Source organism: Myxine glutinosa, chromosome 8 (assembly GCF_964187855.1).
Source record: "Myxine glutinosa chromosome 8, kmMyxGlut1.1, whole genome shotgun sequence".
In the NCBI taxonomy this organism is placed as follows: domain Eukaryota; kingdom Metazoa; phylum Chordata; class Myxini; order Myxiniformes; family Myxinidae; genus Myxine; species Myxine glutinosa.
In genome coordinates, this window is record NC_136268.1 from 82760587 (window position 1) to 82775420 (window position 14834).

Genomic DNA, 14834 nt, shown 5'->3' on the forward strand with positions numbered 1-14834 from the left:
CTTCCCCCATCCAAAACCTTGATCTCTTCTACCCCCGTTAATTCACCGCAGATCCACTTTGTTGAAATACCGACTTCTTTCCTTAACAGTGTCCATGTGTTTTATACCTCTCCCACCCACCCCCCTTCCCATGCCTCCTGCCCCCAAGCCCTCTCCCTCCCACAGATCTCCCAATGTCCCTGCTCTCCATCTTGTCTCCCGCTCCCTTTATCATATGTTTTATGTGCCAGTTTGTCTTTTTGTGATCAATGTTAGCTCTTACACGAGCCTCGATCTTGGATACAAATATATATATATAAAAAAGCTGACATTTTAGAAATCAAGGCAGTAAGTATGTCACACAGAACCAAATGCATAAAATCCAATAAAATAGCCATGACATCTTTATGAGGCCGATTGAATGCATCCCATCCTATACCAACTTCTTCAATTTCGTCAAATCATATGTTTTCCCCAATTCACACACTCCTCTAACTTTATGTTGCATTCGTCTCCCCCCGCTTATATCACCCCTAATGGTAAAACATTCGATCATTTTCCACTAAGGGAGTAGTATATTCGAACTTGTGTTTTTCGAATGAGATTGAGCTTTCTGATTTCCATGATACAAACAAATCACACAGCCTGGTGATTAGGCCATTTGTCCAAGTACCGACGCATATTCCAGCCTTGTATTGATCGAGTGTGGGGTTAACCACTTCTTCCTGACTCATGATGATTCCTCCTATTTTGCATCTACTTTTAGCCTCCAAAAGGAAACAGGGTCTTCGAGAGCAAAATCCATATATTTGTTATGAAAGGACTGAATTCGATGCGGTAATGTGTGCTCGTAATGCAGTGTAATAAAGGATTAGTATGAGAAGTCACTTGAGGATTCTGGGTTGATCATCCAAGCCTGTAAGAACCATGAGATTTACTGACTTTTGGAATTGTGAGATGCCTCCTTTGTGCTTCCGAAGGGCAATCATATATCTCTTTTTTTGTGGGGCATTTTGCAATGCACGTTTCATCATCTTGCTTTGTCCATCCATCTTCTTTCAATGGCAAAATCTTGCCCAATAGCTTAGTGCCCATTCACGGGTTTTAAGCCTTGGGTAAGCTCCTTGTGTCTCACATAAAGGAAATTGAAGTGAATTGATGTCAATTCTGCTGCAGTTTTTCCTTGGCCGGTGGATGTTATTTTCTTGATTTTTGTTTGTTTTTTTTTTTTTTTTTTTTTTTTTACATTTTCACCCATGCAGTGAACGTGAACATTCGCCAAGCAAAGTATTAACATCAATCAAACTTTCTTGGAAGCCCCATGCCTAACCAGGGAAGCCAAACATCAGCTTTTGAGCTCAATGCTAATCCGACGTGTGTGCCTAGCCATGCAAATGCAAACATTTTCTTACCGGCACGTGGCCCTGATACTAAATACGGACGGTGGTGGCTTGATGTGTAGGAAATGGCAAGAAAATCAATTTTCAGCCAATGCAGAAATAATAATCCAAAGCTGTAAAAAAAATTTTTTGCTACAACTGTACAACATTATAACACTTTAATGGCTCCCTGTCATAACACCTCCAGTCAAAGACAAGGGTCAGCGTTTGAGCACAAGGTACGGGCTTCCGCCACGCGGAGAGTGAAACACTGCCAGATGCTCAGATGTTGCAATCCAGTATTACATTAAACCATTTAATGTTCCACTGATTTTATACCTTGCACACAAGTGAAAATATTAATAGGTGTTCAATTTCAATTTTATGTTCAATGCACCATTATTTACTTACTTTTTCTCAATTTGCCCTCCACCCTTCTCTCTTTACCTCTCATTCTGTATATGTAATACGAGTATGACCCCTTACACAGATTTGTGGTTCATTTTTTCAGCACATATGTTATTGCTAATGAGCATGTTGCGCTCTTAGCATTCCCTGCAAAGTTTTTATATTTGTGCGTGTTACATTGACCTGCTTTCTACAATAAACTTTGCAAACAGTTTATCATTAGTGAAAATCTGGCACATTTGTAAACACAAATTAACAGAGCCACAGAGCCAAGGTTCCATCGGTCACTCACAAGTTCTCCTGTATACCCCCCTAGCTCTCCCAGGGAGTATATTAATAGTTTGCGCATAATATTGCTTGCAAGGCACCCGAAAAAAGCCATTTCGTTGTTGAAATGTTGTGCCAACATAGTCCTCTCCAGCCTGAAAACAGATTTTCACATGCTGTCAAATAATATGTATGCATAGTATAGGGAAAAGCAGAAGGAATTTCTTGATGAAAGCAAACCACTAGTCTAAATATGTCAAGGGGACCCCAATGGAAAATAAAAACCACGATGACAGCCTGGAAAACTGTACTGGTCATGGGAACGAGATGTTATACATAACATCTATTTTTGCGCATTTTCATTCATTTTGCCATACATTCTGATAACAGTAATAATCAGGAGTTGCCGCTTATGTCTCCAGATTCCATGGAGTTGCATTTATTGTCACAACTAGACGGTATTCATAGAATACTTACCCTGCACAGTCAACTTGTGAGCCAACTCTTCTGTTTTTGAAACTTTTTTTTCTTTGATCCAAAATGACTGCCAGACCACGTGAGCAATGACATCATAAATTTATATTCTCTAATATAATTGTTGCATAGATCACGCTCAATACATTTCAAACTGATCAGACTAAGCGTTGTCCCTGTCGAATTATGACGTCATAATTATGGCACCAATGACGTCATCGTTAACAACACCTATTCCCCATATGTAGTTCTTTATAATGAGCCATGTTTCAATTTTTTCCATGCATCGGTTTTGGAAATATAGAGGTGCAACATTTTTGTTTTTTCCAAGATGGCGCCTGTACCACATGATCTACGACGTCATGATTATCATTAAAATATTCTACATGAGGAGGCGCTCCTGTGGTGAAAATTTCGTGCCCATCGGACTAACAGTTGCTGAGAAAAAAATTTCACAATGATCGGATAAGTGTTGTACTTGTCGAATTATGACGTCATAACGAAGGCACAGATGACATCATCATTAACATATATTATTCCCCAAGGGGAGTACTTGACAATGAGCCCTGTTTAAATTTTTTCCTTGGAGCGGTTTGGGAGATATAGAGGTGCAACATTTTTCGATTTTTTCCAAGATGGCGTCTGTATCGCATGACCTATGACGTTACAATTATCATTAAAAAATTCTACAGGAGCCGTACATATTTTGAAAATTTTGTGCCCATTGGTCTAACAGTTGCAGAGGAATTTTTGTTTTATTCGTACTGATCAGATCAAGTGTTGTACTTGTCGAATTATGACGACATAATTAAGGCACAGATGACATCACCACCAACATATCTTATTCCACATGGTGAGTACTTGACAATAAGCCATGCTTCAATTTTTTCCATTGAGCGGTTTGGGAGATATAGAGGTGTAACGTTTTTCCAAGATAGCGTCCGCACCACGTGACCTATGACATCATAATTATGAATAAAAATATTTTGCAGGAAGAGGCGCTTCTGTGGTAAACTTTCGTGTCAATCGGACTAACGGTTGCCGAGAAAATGAATTTTTTAAATGCACACACGTACGGCACACGGCACATGTACTGTCACATGAAAAAGTAAGTACAGCCCATGTAAAGTTTTGACTTTTTCAACATATTTCAACATACAGCTATTTGATCTTCATTTCAACAATATTGATAGATAAAGGTGATATAATATAACAAATATCATGAAACATTTACACTTTGTAGTCCATTGTATAATTTACATAAACATAAATGCAAATTTTGCATCGGGAAAAGGTAAGTACACCCCTGGCTCTAATAGGTGGTATTGCCCCCTTTGGCAGAAACAACCTCAAGTAGGCGTTTCTTATAATTGTCTACATCGACATCTGACATCGACTGGAGAAATAGTTGCCCACTCCTCCATGCAGAATAGTTTCAGCTGTGCGATGTTTGAGGGGTTTCTTGCATGCACAGCTCGTTTCAAATCCCCCCACAACATCTCGATGGGATTTAGATCCGGGTTTTATCTTGGCCATTCCAGAACCCTCCATTTCTTTCTTTTCAGCCATTCCTTGGTGGATTTACTGGTATGTTTAGGGTCATTGTCATGCGATGGGATTTAGATCCGGGTTTTATCTTGGCCATTCCAGAACCCTCCATTTCTTTCTTTTCAGCCATTCCTTGGTGGATTTACTGGTATGTTTAGGGTCATTGTCATGTTGCAAGGTCCACCTTCAGTTGAGCTTCAACTTTCTGACAGATGGCCTCACATTATCCTCAAGCTCCCTCTTGTACAATGAAGAATTCATAGTGGATTCTATGATGGCGAGCTGCCCAGGCCCTGATGCAACAAAGCTGCCCCAAACCATAATATTTCCACCACCATGCTTTACAGTTGGTATCAGGTTATTGTGGTCAAATGCTGTCTTTGGGTTTCGCCAAACATGTCTTCGGGTACTGTGGCCAAATAGCTCTACCTTTGACTCATCTGTACAGAGCACATTGTTCCAGAAGTGCTTGTCTTTGCCGAGGTGTTCATTTGCAAACTTTAGTCTTGCCCTGATGTTCTTTCTGGACAGCAAAGGTTTCCTCCTGGCACACCTCCCAGGTAGATCAAATTTGTGCAGCCTCTTTCTAATGGTAGCCTCGTGCACTTTGACATCAACAGTGGCAAGAGCTACCTGTAGGTGCCGTGATGACATTCTGGGGTTCTTAGAGACCTCTTTCAGCATCTTGCGGTCTGCTCTCGGGCTGAACTTGCTGGGGCGGCCTGGCCTGAACAAGTTGGCAGTTGTTTGGAATCTTCTCCACTTGTAGATGATCTTCCGGACAGTCGAATGATTGATTTAAAATTGTTTGAAAATCTTTTTAAATCCCTTCCCAGACTCATAGGCATCTATAACATTCTTTCTGAACGCCTCAGAGAGCTCTTTTGATCTAGGCATGGTGACGCCGCACACTTCAACAACAAAGAGCAAACCAAACGAAATGTCTGAGGTTTAAATAAGACAGGTTCCTCCAAGATCCTCTCTAACGATGTTCTAATCATTTGCACCTGAGCTGGTGCACCTGATTGAAATTTTAGGTATTTGAAGTAGTGATAAATGTCGGGGTGTACTTACTTTTTCCACATGCGAAATTTGCATTTATGTTTATTTAAATTATACAATGGACTACAAAATGTAAATAACCACCTTTAGAGGCCATTTTTCACCCACAAAGCAGGGGTTGGCCTTTTTTGGGGACCGTGGTTGTTGTTGTTTTTCGGTTCCTTTTTTGAAGCAATGTTTTATGGCCGGATGCCCTTCCTGACGCCAACCCTTTTTGTCACCTTTTACGACAAGCAGGGAATTACCAGTAAACTGGTACTCAATTTGCCGACCTCGGAAGGGTGAACAGGCTGAGTCAACCCCCCTGGCATTAATTCAGCGATCGACCGGGATTCGAACCCAGGATCCTAGGATCCTAAGCTGGCACCCTAGCCGCTAGCCCAACACCAGGACTGACTACAAAATGTAAATGTTTCATGATATTTGTTATATTATGTCACCTTTATCTATCAATATTGTTGAAATGAAGATCAAATAGCTGTATATTGAAATATGTTGTAAAAGTCAAAACTTTACATGGGGTGTACTTGCTTTTTCACGTGACTGTACATACCTGAATGCTTAACCCCGCTTTTCGCTTCGCGAGCTCAGGGTAAAGAGAAGCTCCACCAGAAACAGATGCATTTTTTAAAATTATTTTTTTAAATGCTCAATCGTTAATTTATATGTTCTAGAGAAATGGGAAAACTATATGATAAACGTGGCCAGAACACAACATAATATTATTTTACTTTCATTTTGCAGGAGCGTATCCAGGCCAAGTTCGCATAATGGCGACCACAAATACAACTCAAGAGCACCCTGAAAAAGTAGCAAGATATGACACGATATATTACTACTCTTTCAGTGGGCCCGTCTGTTTACTTTGCCAAACAGAAACTGCTGAGCCAGAGTGGATAAGCCTAGTGTTCACGATAAAGTTCTAAATTGTGCTAGACAGCACAATGGCTATGGCGACGGTCACTGCCCAGAGGTAAACATATGACTTGGTGATGTCACATGTGAGAATCTCCAATCAAATTCAGCCACATGGCACAGAAAATGCTACCAGGACACTGTACCCACTGGGCTTTGCAGCAGACCAAAATTTCGGTAAGGAAAACGAATAACTTCCAAGAACAGTGGACAGGATGTATCTTCCAGTCATTTATCAAACACATTCACTCGCTCTCAATGAACTTCCTATAACAAGGACCTTTGTTTCTTCTGAGACAATACAACAACATTCAAAAAACCCCTACACATGCTTGTTACAACAAATGCTCGTCACTCACTCAAGAAAGCAATTGAGAAAAGTGGAGATGAGAAGCTTCGTATTAAGCCAAGGACTTCCGTCAACCTGACAGATGCTCATGCTATTGAAGCCAAATACCACAGGTGGTGTCAGACAACAAACGTCACCGATATTGGTCACAGAAAAACGGATCCATCACAAATGCAATCTTGTGTAACAGCTGAGGTAGCAGCAGAGATTGAGTTCCTTAGTTTGACTGAATGTCTACTGCTAGATGGTAACGTACCTTACATGTCTGAACTGCAAGGTGCATACACGAGTATCAGATCTGCAAACAACGTCACAAACCCAATGTGCATTGCAAACCCAACGTGCATTCGCAAGCAACTGAAGAAACTCATCCAGCATGAGATACAGTGCCTTCAGAAAGTATTCACGCACCTTGAAGTTTTCACATTTTGTTGTTACAGCCTGAATATAAAATGGATTACCTTGAGATTTATTGTCACTGATCTACGTATATGTAGTGCCCCAAAATGCCAGTGGAAGTATGTTTTTAGAAATTTTTCCAAAACAAGTAAAAATGAAATACGGAAACATCTAATTTACAGAAAGTATTCAACCCTGAGTCGATACTTTGTAGAAGTGCCTTTAGCAGTGATTACAGCTTCAAGTCTTCTTGGGTATGTCTGTATCAGCTTTGCACATCTGGATTTGGGGAGTTTCTCCCATTCTTCCTTGCAGTGTTGCTTAAGCTCTGTCAAGTTGGATGGAGAAAATAAGAGAACAGCAATCTTCAAGCCTTTCCACAGATTCTCAATGAGATTCATGTCTGGGCTTTGGCTGAGACACTCAAGGTCTTTCAGGTTCTTGTTCTGAACCATTCTATTATTGCATTGGCTGTATGCTTGGGGTCATTGTCTTGTTGGAACGTAAATCTTTGCCACAGTCTAACGTCTTTTGCACTCTGAAGCAGGTTTTCCGCAAGGAATGACCTGTATTTAGCTCCATTCGTTGTTTCCTCGATCCTTACAAGTCTCCCAGTCTCTGCGGCTGACAAGTATCCCCATAGCATGATGCTGCCACCACTATGCTCCCTTAAGATTAGATGGGTGATGATCTGTACTGTGTTTCCGCCAGACATTGCACTTTACATTCAGGCCAAAAAGTTCAATTTTCGTCTCATCAGACCACAGAATATTTTCCCTCATGCTCTGAGTCTTTAATGTGCCTTTTTGCAAACTCCATGAATACTGTCATATACCTTTTCTCTGCAGTGACTTCCATCTGGCCACTATCCCATAAAGCCTAGATTTATGAAGTGCTGCAGGGACTGTTTTCCTTCGGCAGGCTCTCCCATCTCAGCCAAAGAACTCTTAGATCTGTCAGAGGGGTCATTGGTTTCTTGGTCACCTCTCTGACCAAGGTACTTCTTGTCTGGTTGCTCAGTTTGGTCAGACATTCAGCTCTAGGAAGAGTCTGCGTCGATCCATATTCTTTCCATTTCCTAATAATGGAGCGCGCTGTGCTCTTGGGAACTTTCAATACTCTAGAAATTGTTTTATACCCTTCCCCAGATCTTTACCTCCTCACAATTCTATCTCAGAGTTCTACGACCAGTTCCTTGGACTTAATGGTAGAGTTATGCTTCAACATGCACTGTCAACTTTGGGACCTTATATAGAAACGTGTGTTTCTTTCTAAGTCATATCCAATCAATTGAATTGGCCACAGGTGGACTCCAATCAAGTTGTCGAGACATCTCAAGGATGATCAAAGGAAATTGGATACACCTGAGCTCAATTTGGAGTGCCTAAGCAAAGGGGTTGAACATTTATTGACTCAAGACATTTCAGTTTTTCATTTTTAATTATCTTGTAAAAATAAAAACAAAAACATCCACTGATATTTTGGGGTATTATGCGTAGATCAGTGACAAAATCCTCAATTAATTCATTATAAATTCAGGCTGTAACACAACAAAATGTGAAAAAAGTTCAGGGGTGTGAATACTTTCTGAGGGCACTGTACCTGTTGTAGAATTCAACAAACCGAAGCATGTAAATGTACCTAATCATGTGACCAATCAAGAGCACAAGGGATGCTGTGATGCAACTGATGGAAGAAAGCAATAACGGACTGGACTCAGACATGACCGTCCTATACAATGCAGTTTATGATGTTGACAAAAGCCATTAGCAAAGTTAAGAAATGGACATTTACCGGAATATTCACATATGCAACAGGCGATCATTTGCCCCCAGAACTTTACATCTTTTATCGTTGGGTACTACAAGGACCAAACACCACCCTAGCTGATGAGAAGTAGGCACAAGCCAACAAACATGCCACCAGACTGGCACAGCGTACAGTGACAATGTACCTGTCAAGGCAGTAGGTTGGGAACAATAAATCACAGACAGTGGTCAGCTCTTGAAATGCCACAACAGCGAGCAATTGAAATTGAGCGAAATTGGTAATCGGGGAAACCAGTCAGACGACCATGTCGGAGATCCTGGAGTAAAGGTGCCACTTGTAGATGCAATGACGGAAATACAATCATTGGACAACCCGGAGCAATAAAGAACTGCAATCAACTGGCTGAACACTTCATAAACCGTAAACGCCAGATACAACAATGTGGATGAAGTGTACCTCATATTTGACCGGTACGACGTGCCAGTGTCTTTGACGAAAGCTGCTCATGACAGAAGGAAAGTGCCTCAGCCAGTTATATCATACCACATAACTGATATGACCAACGTCGCGAATGTTCCTATGAAGCGACTGCCGTTAAGCAACAAGACAAGGATATAACTCACCTGCTCCCTGGTGATGATGAGAAAGGTGCTGGCCGATGAGAAACGTGTAGTCGTTGCATGGGGATCTCAGTGCAAGGCAACTCAGAAATATGAACGACCTTAAAAACAACCTGGAGTAAGTAGATACAAGGCTGTTGTTACATGTTGTAGATGAAACAACTTGTGGAGCATCCGGTGTCGCCATTCATTCACCAGACACTGGCGTGTTTGTGTTCGCTCTTTGTCGGTATCCAGAATGATGTAAGGACACATATTTTGTCACTGGAACCATCACTCGTGTTACTGGTCACTGGTCAGAGGCATTGTGCTATCCCACTTCCACCCATCTTTGAGGCCCTTGGACCTAGTAGGGCTACTGCTTGACCAGGTCTTCATGCTCTCAGTGGAGCAGCCAATGCAGGCAATTTTCCTGGAAAGGGAAAACTTGCTTCCTGGAAAGCATTCCAACATGCGAGTGATGGCAGCATTGCTGGCATTGCAAGCATTAGCACAACACCACTGCCTACGGATGACCTGGTCACACTATTGAAGAGGTCATCTCCATAGTATACCTACCCCAGACCTTGATTGTGATGGTGGATAAGTTGTGATGGTGGATGTGCTCAAAAAGCAATCACAATCACAAATGCTACCATCACAGGATGCGCTTCACCAAGCAATCCTTCGGGCCCACTGTCAAGCCATTGTGTAGAACAATGACATCCCACCACCCAGCGATTATGGATGGACGCTATAGAAGGAGGAACATGGGTCCCAATCATGACAACGAAGCTTCCAGCCCCAAAATCAGTACCCACCTTGGTAAAATGTAACTGCAACAAGTCACAACGCCAGACAGCAAAATGTACATGTCGCAAAGCAGGCTTCAGTTGTACGGATATTTGTGGATGTTCCAACCTATATGACGAATGTGACAATGTGTCCCAGAGACATGAGGAAGAAGAAGATCCAGACGATGAGGAGGATGAGGTTGATGAGCTGCCCATTTGAAGTTACTTCAAAAAGCTGTGTCCTTTATGAGTACCATCAGTGTGTATTTAATACACAGTCGGGGTGGTATATTTGTATTTATAAATAAATATGGCGTACTTGTAAATTGTCCAAAAAAATCCAAACTGATATTTTGGAAGTAAACTTCAATAATTCATTGCAGACCCCAGACCAGTTTGCCATCATGGTGTATATTGTTCATTTGGCCCACTTGATATATCCAAAGTTGTGGCATGCTTTCATCAAAAAACTCCCACGACACTTTCTGTGCTACGAGCAAGTGAAGAGAGGCATCTAAATCAACCCTGATCTCTGTTACTCTGTTACAGCCTTTGGGTATAATGAAGCCTAAAACTAAGTTTCTAAGTTATGTTCATAATAATTTGTAGGACACCACTAAATGAGCAAATATCTCAATTCCAGATCTCCGCAAGCTCAGTTGGTAGTGTACAAAGTCTGGTTTTGATCTTTCTTTTTTTAAATTAAAATCCCCTCCTCTCCCTCTTGGATGACTTGATGCCTCCTCATCTTACAAGATGTCAGTTTTTTTTTTTTTGTATACAAGATCGAGGCTCGTGAAAGAGCTAAACATTAATCACACAAAAAGACAAACCGACACACAAAACACAAAAAACAAGGGGAGCGGCAGACAAGATGGGGAGAGAGGGGGAAGGACACAAACACAACATTTGAGAGCAGGGACATCGGGAGGACTTGGGGGGAGGTGGGAGAGGAATAAAACATATGAACACTGCAAGGACTCTGGGGTGAATTACCGGGGGTAGAAAAGATCAAGGTTTTCGATGGGGGAAGATAAGAGATGGTGGTGAACAGCTGTTTTAAAGACCTGGAGGGAGGAGTGGGATTGAAGGGAGTGGGGGAGTTTGTTCCAGAGGCGGGAGAAAAGGGGAATGAAAGAGTGAAGGTGAGCAGAGAGCCTAGACTTTGGCAGTTTAACCATAAGAGGGTTGCAGGCAGATCTTGTGCGACCTGAAGGAATATTGGGGGGACAGAGCACAGAGAGAGCTGGGGGAGCAAGGCCGGAGAGGAGTCGGTAGAAGACAGAAAGACCACCAACCTGCCTGCGGTGAGTGAGTGAAAGGCCCTCGGAGTTGACTTCATCGCAGGAGATTCCAATGATTCTGAAAGCTTTGGCCTCAACAGCGTAAAGCCGAGCAAGGAAATCTTAATGGTACACTATCCTTAATCTTTCTTTGAATAATGGTTGTTGCCTGTCCATCCCTCCGATCATTTGCAATGATAGTACACGCCGATTGTTTCCATGTACTAATTTAACCAGTGATATATTAAACTGTTAAAACACACACACACACACACACACACACACACACACACACACACACACACACACACACACACACACACACACACACACACACACACTATTGTTTGTGGTGATTGTGAACTCAAATTAAGAGACAGATGTATAGTGTAATTTACAGGCACAACCATTATTCAATTTAGAACATCACAATGTAGAGAGCACACCTCCGCCAGAATGAACAGTTTACGTTTTGTATCCCACTGATAGGCCAGATCTGGATTCGGACCTGAACCAAATTCGAATCGGCTTCTTCTTGTCACCTACCTAACTCATCCACGTAGTTTTGTCACAATCCGTCCACAACTTTTTGAAATATCATGCTATATATAGTTGTTGGTCCAATCACTCAACGTTGAAGAATCGCTGAAAAAAATATAAAATTCTTATATCCAGATCCGGATTCGGATCTTCACCAAAATCGAATCCATTCTTCCTTGTCATATTCCCAACCCATCCACCAAGTTTCGTCCGAATCCATCCACAACTTTTTGAGATATCCTGTTCACAGGGAGACAGACAGGGGTGAAAACACAAGCTCCTCCCACCTTTGGTGGTGGAGGTAATAAAGATGTCGGGATGGTTTCACATAATAATTTCTTGTGATAATCCCTAGATCCTTTTACATTAAAAAAAAAAAAATGTTTTTTACTTGTTCCTGTGCTTTTAAAGTATGTATCAACATGCTGGAGGGTTTAATTTTGATTGCACGACGGAATAGCTTGTCGATTATGTGTGAAAAAACACTTTGCGTTAAATAGTGTTGCGATTACATAATGGGCTGCAATAATAGCATGTACAGCAGTATGTACGGTAGTGTCCATGCCAGCCCTACACAGGCAGTCCACCACCATCCTCACATTTAGTACCACATATAAATAATGATTGCACTTGTCAGCTCGCAAACTGGCCGACTCCATTATTGCTATTGGGTTATTAGAACACTTGATAAATAGCAAGCAGTTATTACGAAGGTGTTTAGATTTTAAGGAGAGAGCTTATTTGTTTGTCTCCGGTGCAGTGTATAAATTTTGCTACTAGTACCCGACTGCAAAGCCGCAATGAGCCGGCGAAGCCAAAGCCTCTTGCCACTATTTTACCCATCACGATGGCATCAGCAGGTTAGGTAGTTGGTAGTAGGTAGGTGTAGTAGGTACCGTACCTAGTTCAAAATGACACCATTTGCATTCTGGATGAGATTTAAATTTATAAAATTTCCTTCTTGATTAATTCGGTTAATTCCGTCTCAACTTCGGATATTTCCGGCCGTGAAAAACTATACCCTACGGCCGCGAGATTTCTAAAAAATAATTCTTCGTCAATTTTAGAATATTTGACGCCGTTTTCAGCGTCTGAAATGTGGTAAAAAGCTTTTTTTAAATATTTTTCCAAATGCTCGAATCTCATTGGTTCCGGTAATTGGTGACGATTTTCGTTGAAGATAACCAGGGCCCGTGTGGGCCCGGGGAACGAGGTTGGTCTTAAAGTATTTTAATTACAAATTAGAGGTGCATAAGATGGTGAATCAAACAAGTCGGGTGAAACAAACTCCTATTGAACTTTTTCGCAATTTTTTTATGCATACTTCCGCATCCAGAAGATGGCGGCCTCCATTGAGTGATTTGGTTTTTGAAATATTTTTTCAAATCCTCGAATCTCATTGGTTTCGGTGTTTGGTGACGATTTTCGTTGAAGATAACCAGACCCGTGCGGGCTGAGGTTGGTCTTAAAGTATTTTAATTACAAATTAGAGGTGCACAAGATTTTGAATCAAAAAAAGACAGGTGAAACAAACTCCTATTGAACTTTTTTCAATTTGTTATGCCTACTTCCGCATCCGCAAGATGGCGGCCTCCATTGAGCGATTTGGTGCGTCAAAGCTTCGAAATTCTCAAGGGATCCAGCAAAATCTGGCTTTTCAACATAATACGTACGCGTTCATTCACAACACCGGCTTCGCCGGCTGTCAAACTGAAAGTTGAAATTCAGTTGCACACTTTCAGTATGACTCCCACCATGAAAACCCAGCTCACATATGGTATGCCAAGAATAATTATCGTACGTTTTGCAACAACGATCGTCGGATTGTAGGTGATAGTGTATTCCAACCTTAAGCACATGTGCCTTTCTTTAAAAGAGGTTTTTCTGTTGGTGCTACTTTTGCACCGCAATATGACGCCATTAACCACACCCATTTGTGTGATTGGCATATGTCGCTGTGGCCCCGCCCCCACAATGTTGATTGGCAGGCATGGTCCCTCCCACTCTCGTTTCCCTTCCGATTACTATGCATCAAGATACAGTTTTGCTTACTTTTCATTGAATCCTTTCAAGTTGTGAAAAATTTGAGTAGTCATGGACATTCCCATTATATAATACAGTAGATTTGTGTTTAAACCAAGTCCTGAGTTTAAACCAATCATGAGTTCGGCTCTCTGAAAATAAGAATTATTTTGCATCAGTCAATTATGCATTTAAATGATGTTGTTCCAAAGTTAAATTAATGTAATTGGGTGTGAAATCCTTCACCGACGACTGGCAGCTATTTTATAGGTGTAAACCTATAAGTTTTATAGGTTTAAACCGCTAAGCCAACACCAGGCTTGGTGCTGGCCTAGCGGTTAGGGTGCTGGCTTGGGATCTTAGCGATCCTGAGTTCAAATCCTGAATTTGATCATCGATCGCTGAATTAACGCCAGGGGGTCGACTCAGCCTGATACATACCTTCCAAGGTCGGCAAATTGAGTAGACCAACGTGCTGGGATGAATGATCCTGGTGTGTACCCCGATTTAGAATACAGTCACGTGAAAAAGTAAGTACAACCCATGTAAAGTTTTGACTTTTTCAACATATTTCAACATACAGCTATTTGATCTTCATTTCAACAATATTGATACATAAAGGTTATATAATATAACAAATATCATGAAACATTTACATTTTGTAGTCCATTGTATAATTTAAATAAACATAAATGCAAATTTCGCATGTGGAAAAAGTAAGTACACCCCTACATTTATCACTACTTAAAATACCTAAAATTAGAATCAGGTGCACCAGCTCAGGTGCAAATGATTAGAACATCGACAGAGAGGATCTTGGAGGCAACTGTCTTATTCAAACCTCAGACATTTAGTTTGTTTTGCTCTTTGTTGTTGAAGTGTGCGGCGTCACCATGCCTAGATCAAAAGAGCTCTCTGAGGCCTTCAGAAAGAAGGTTATAGATGCCTACGAGTCTGGGAAGGGATTTAAAAAGATCTCCAAACAATTTGAAATCAATCATTCGACTGTCCGGAAGATCATCTACAAGTGGAGAAGATTCCAAACA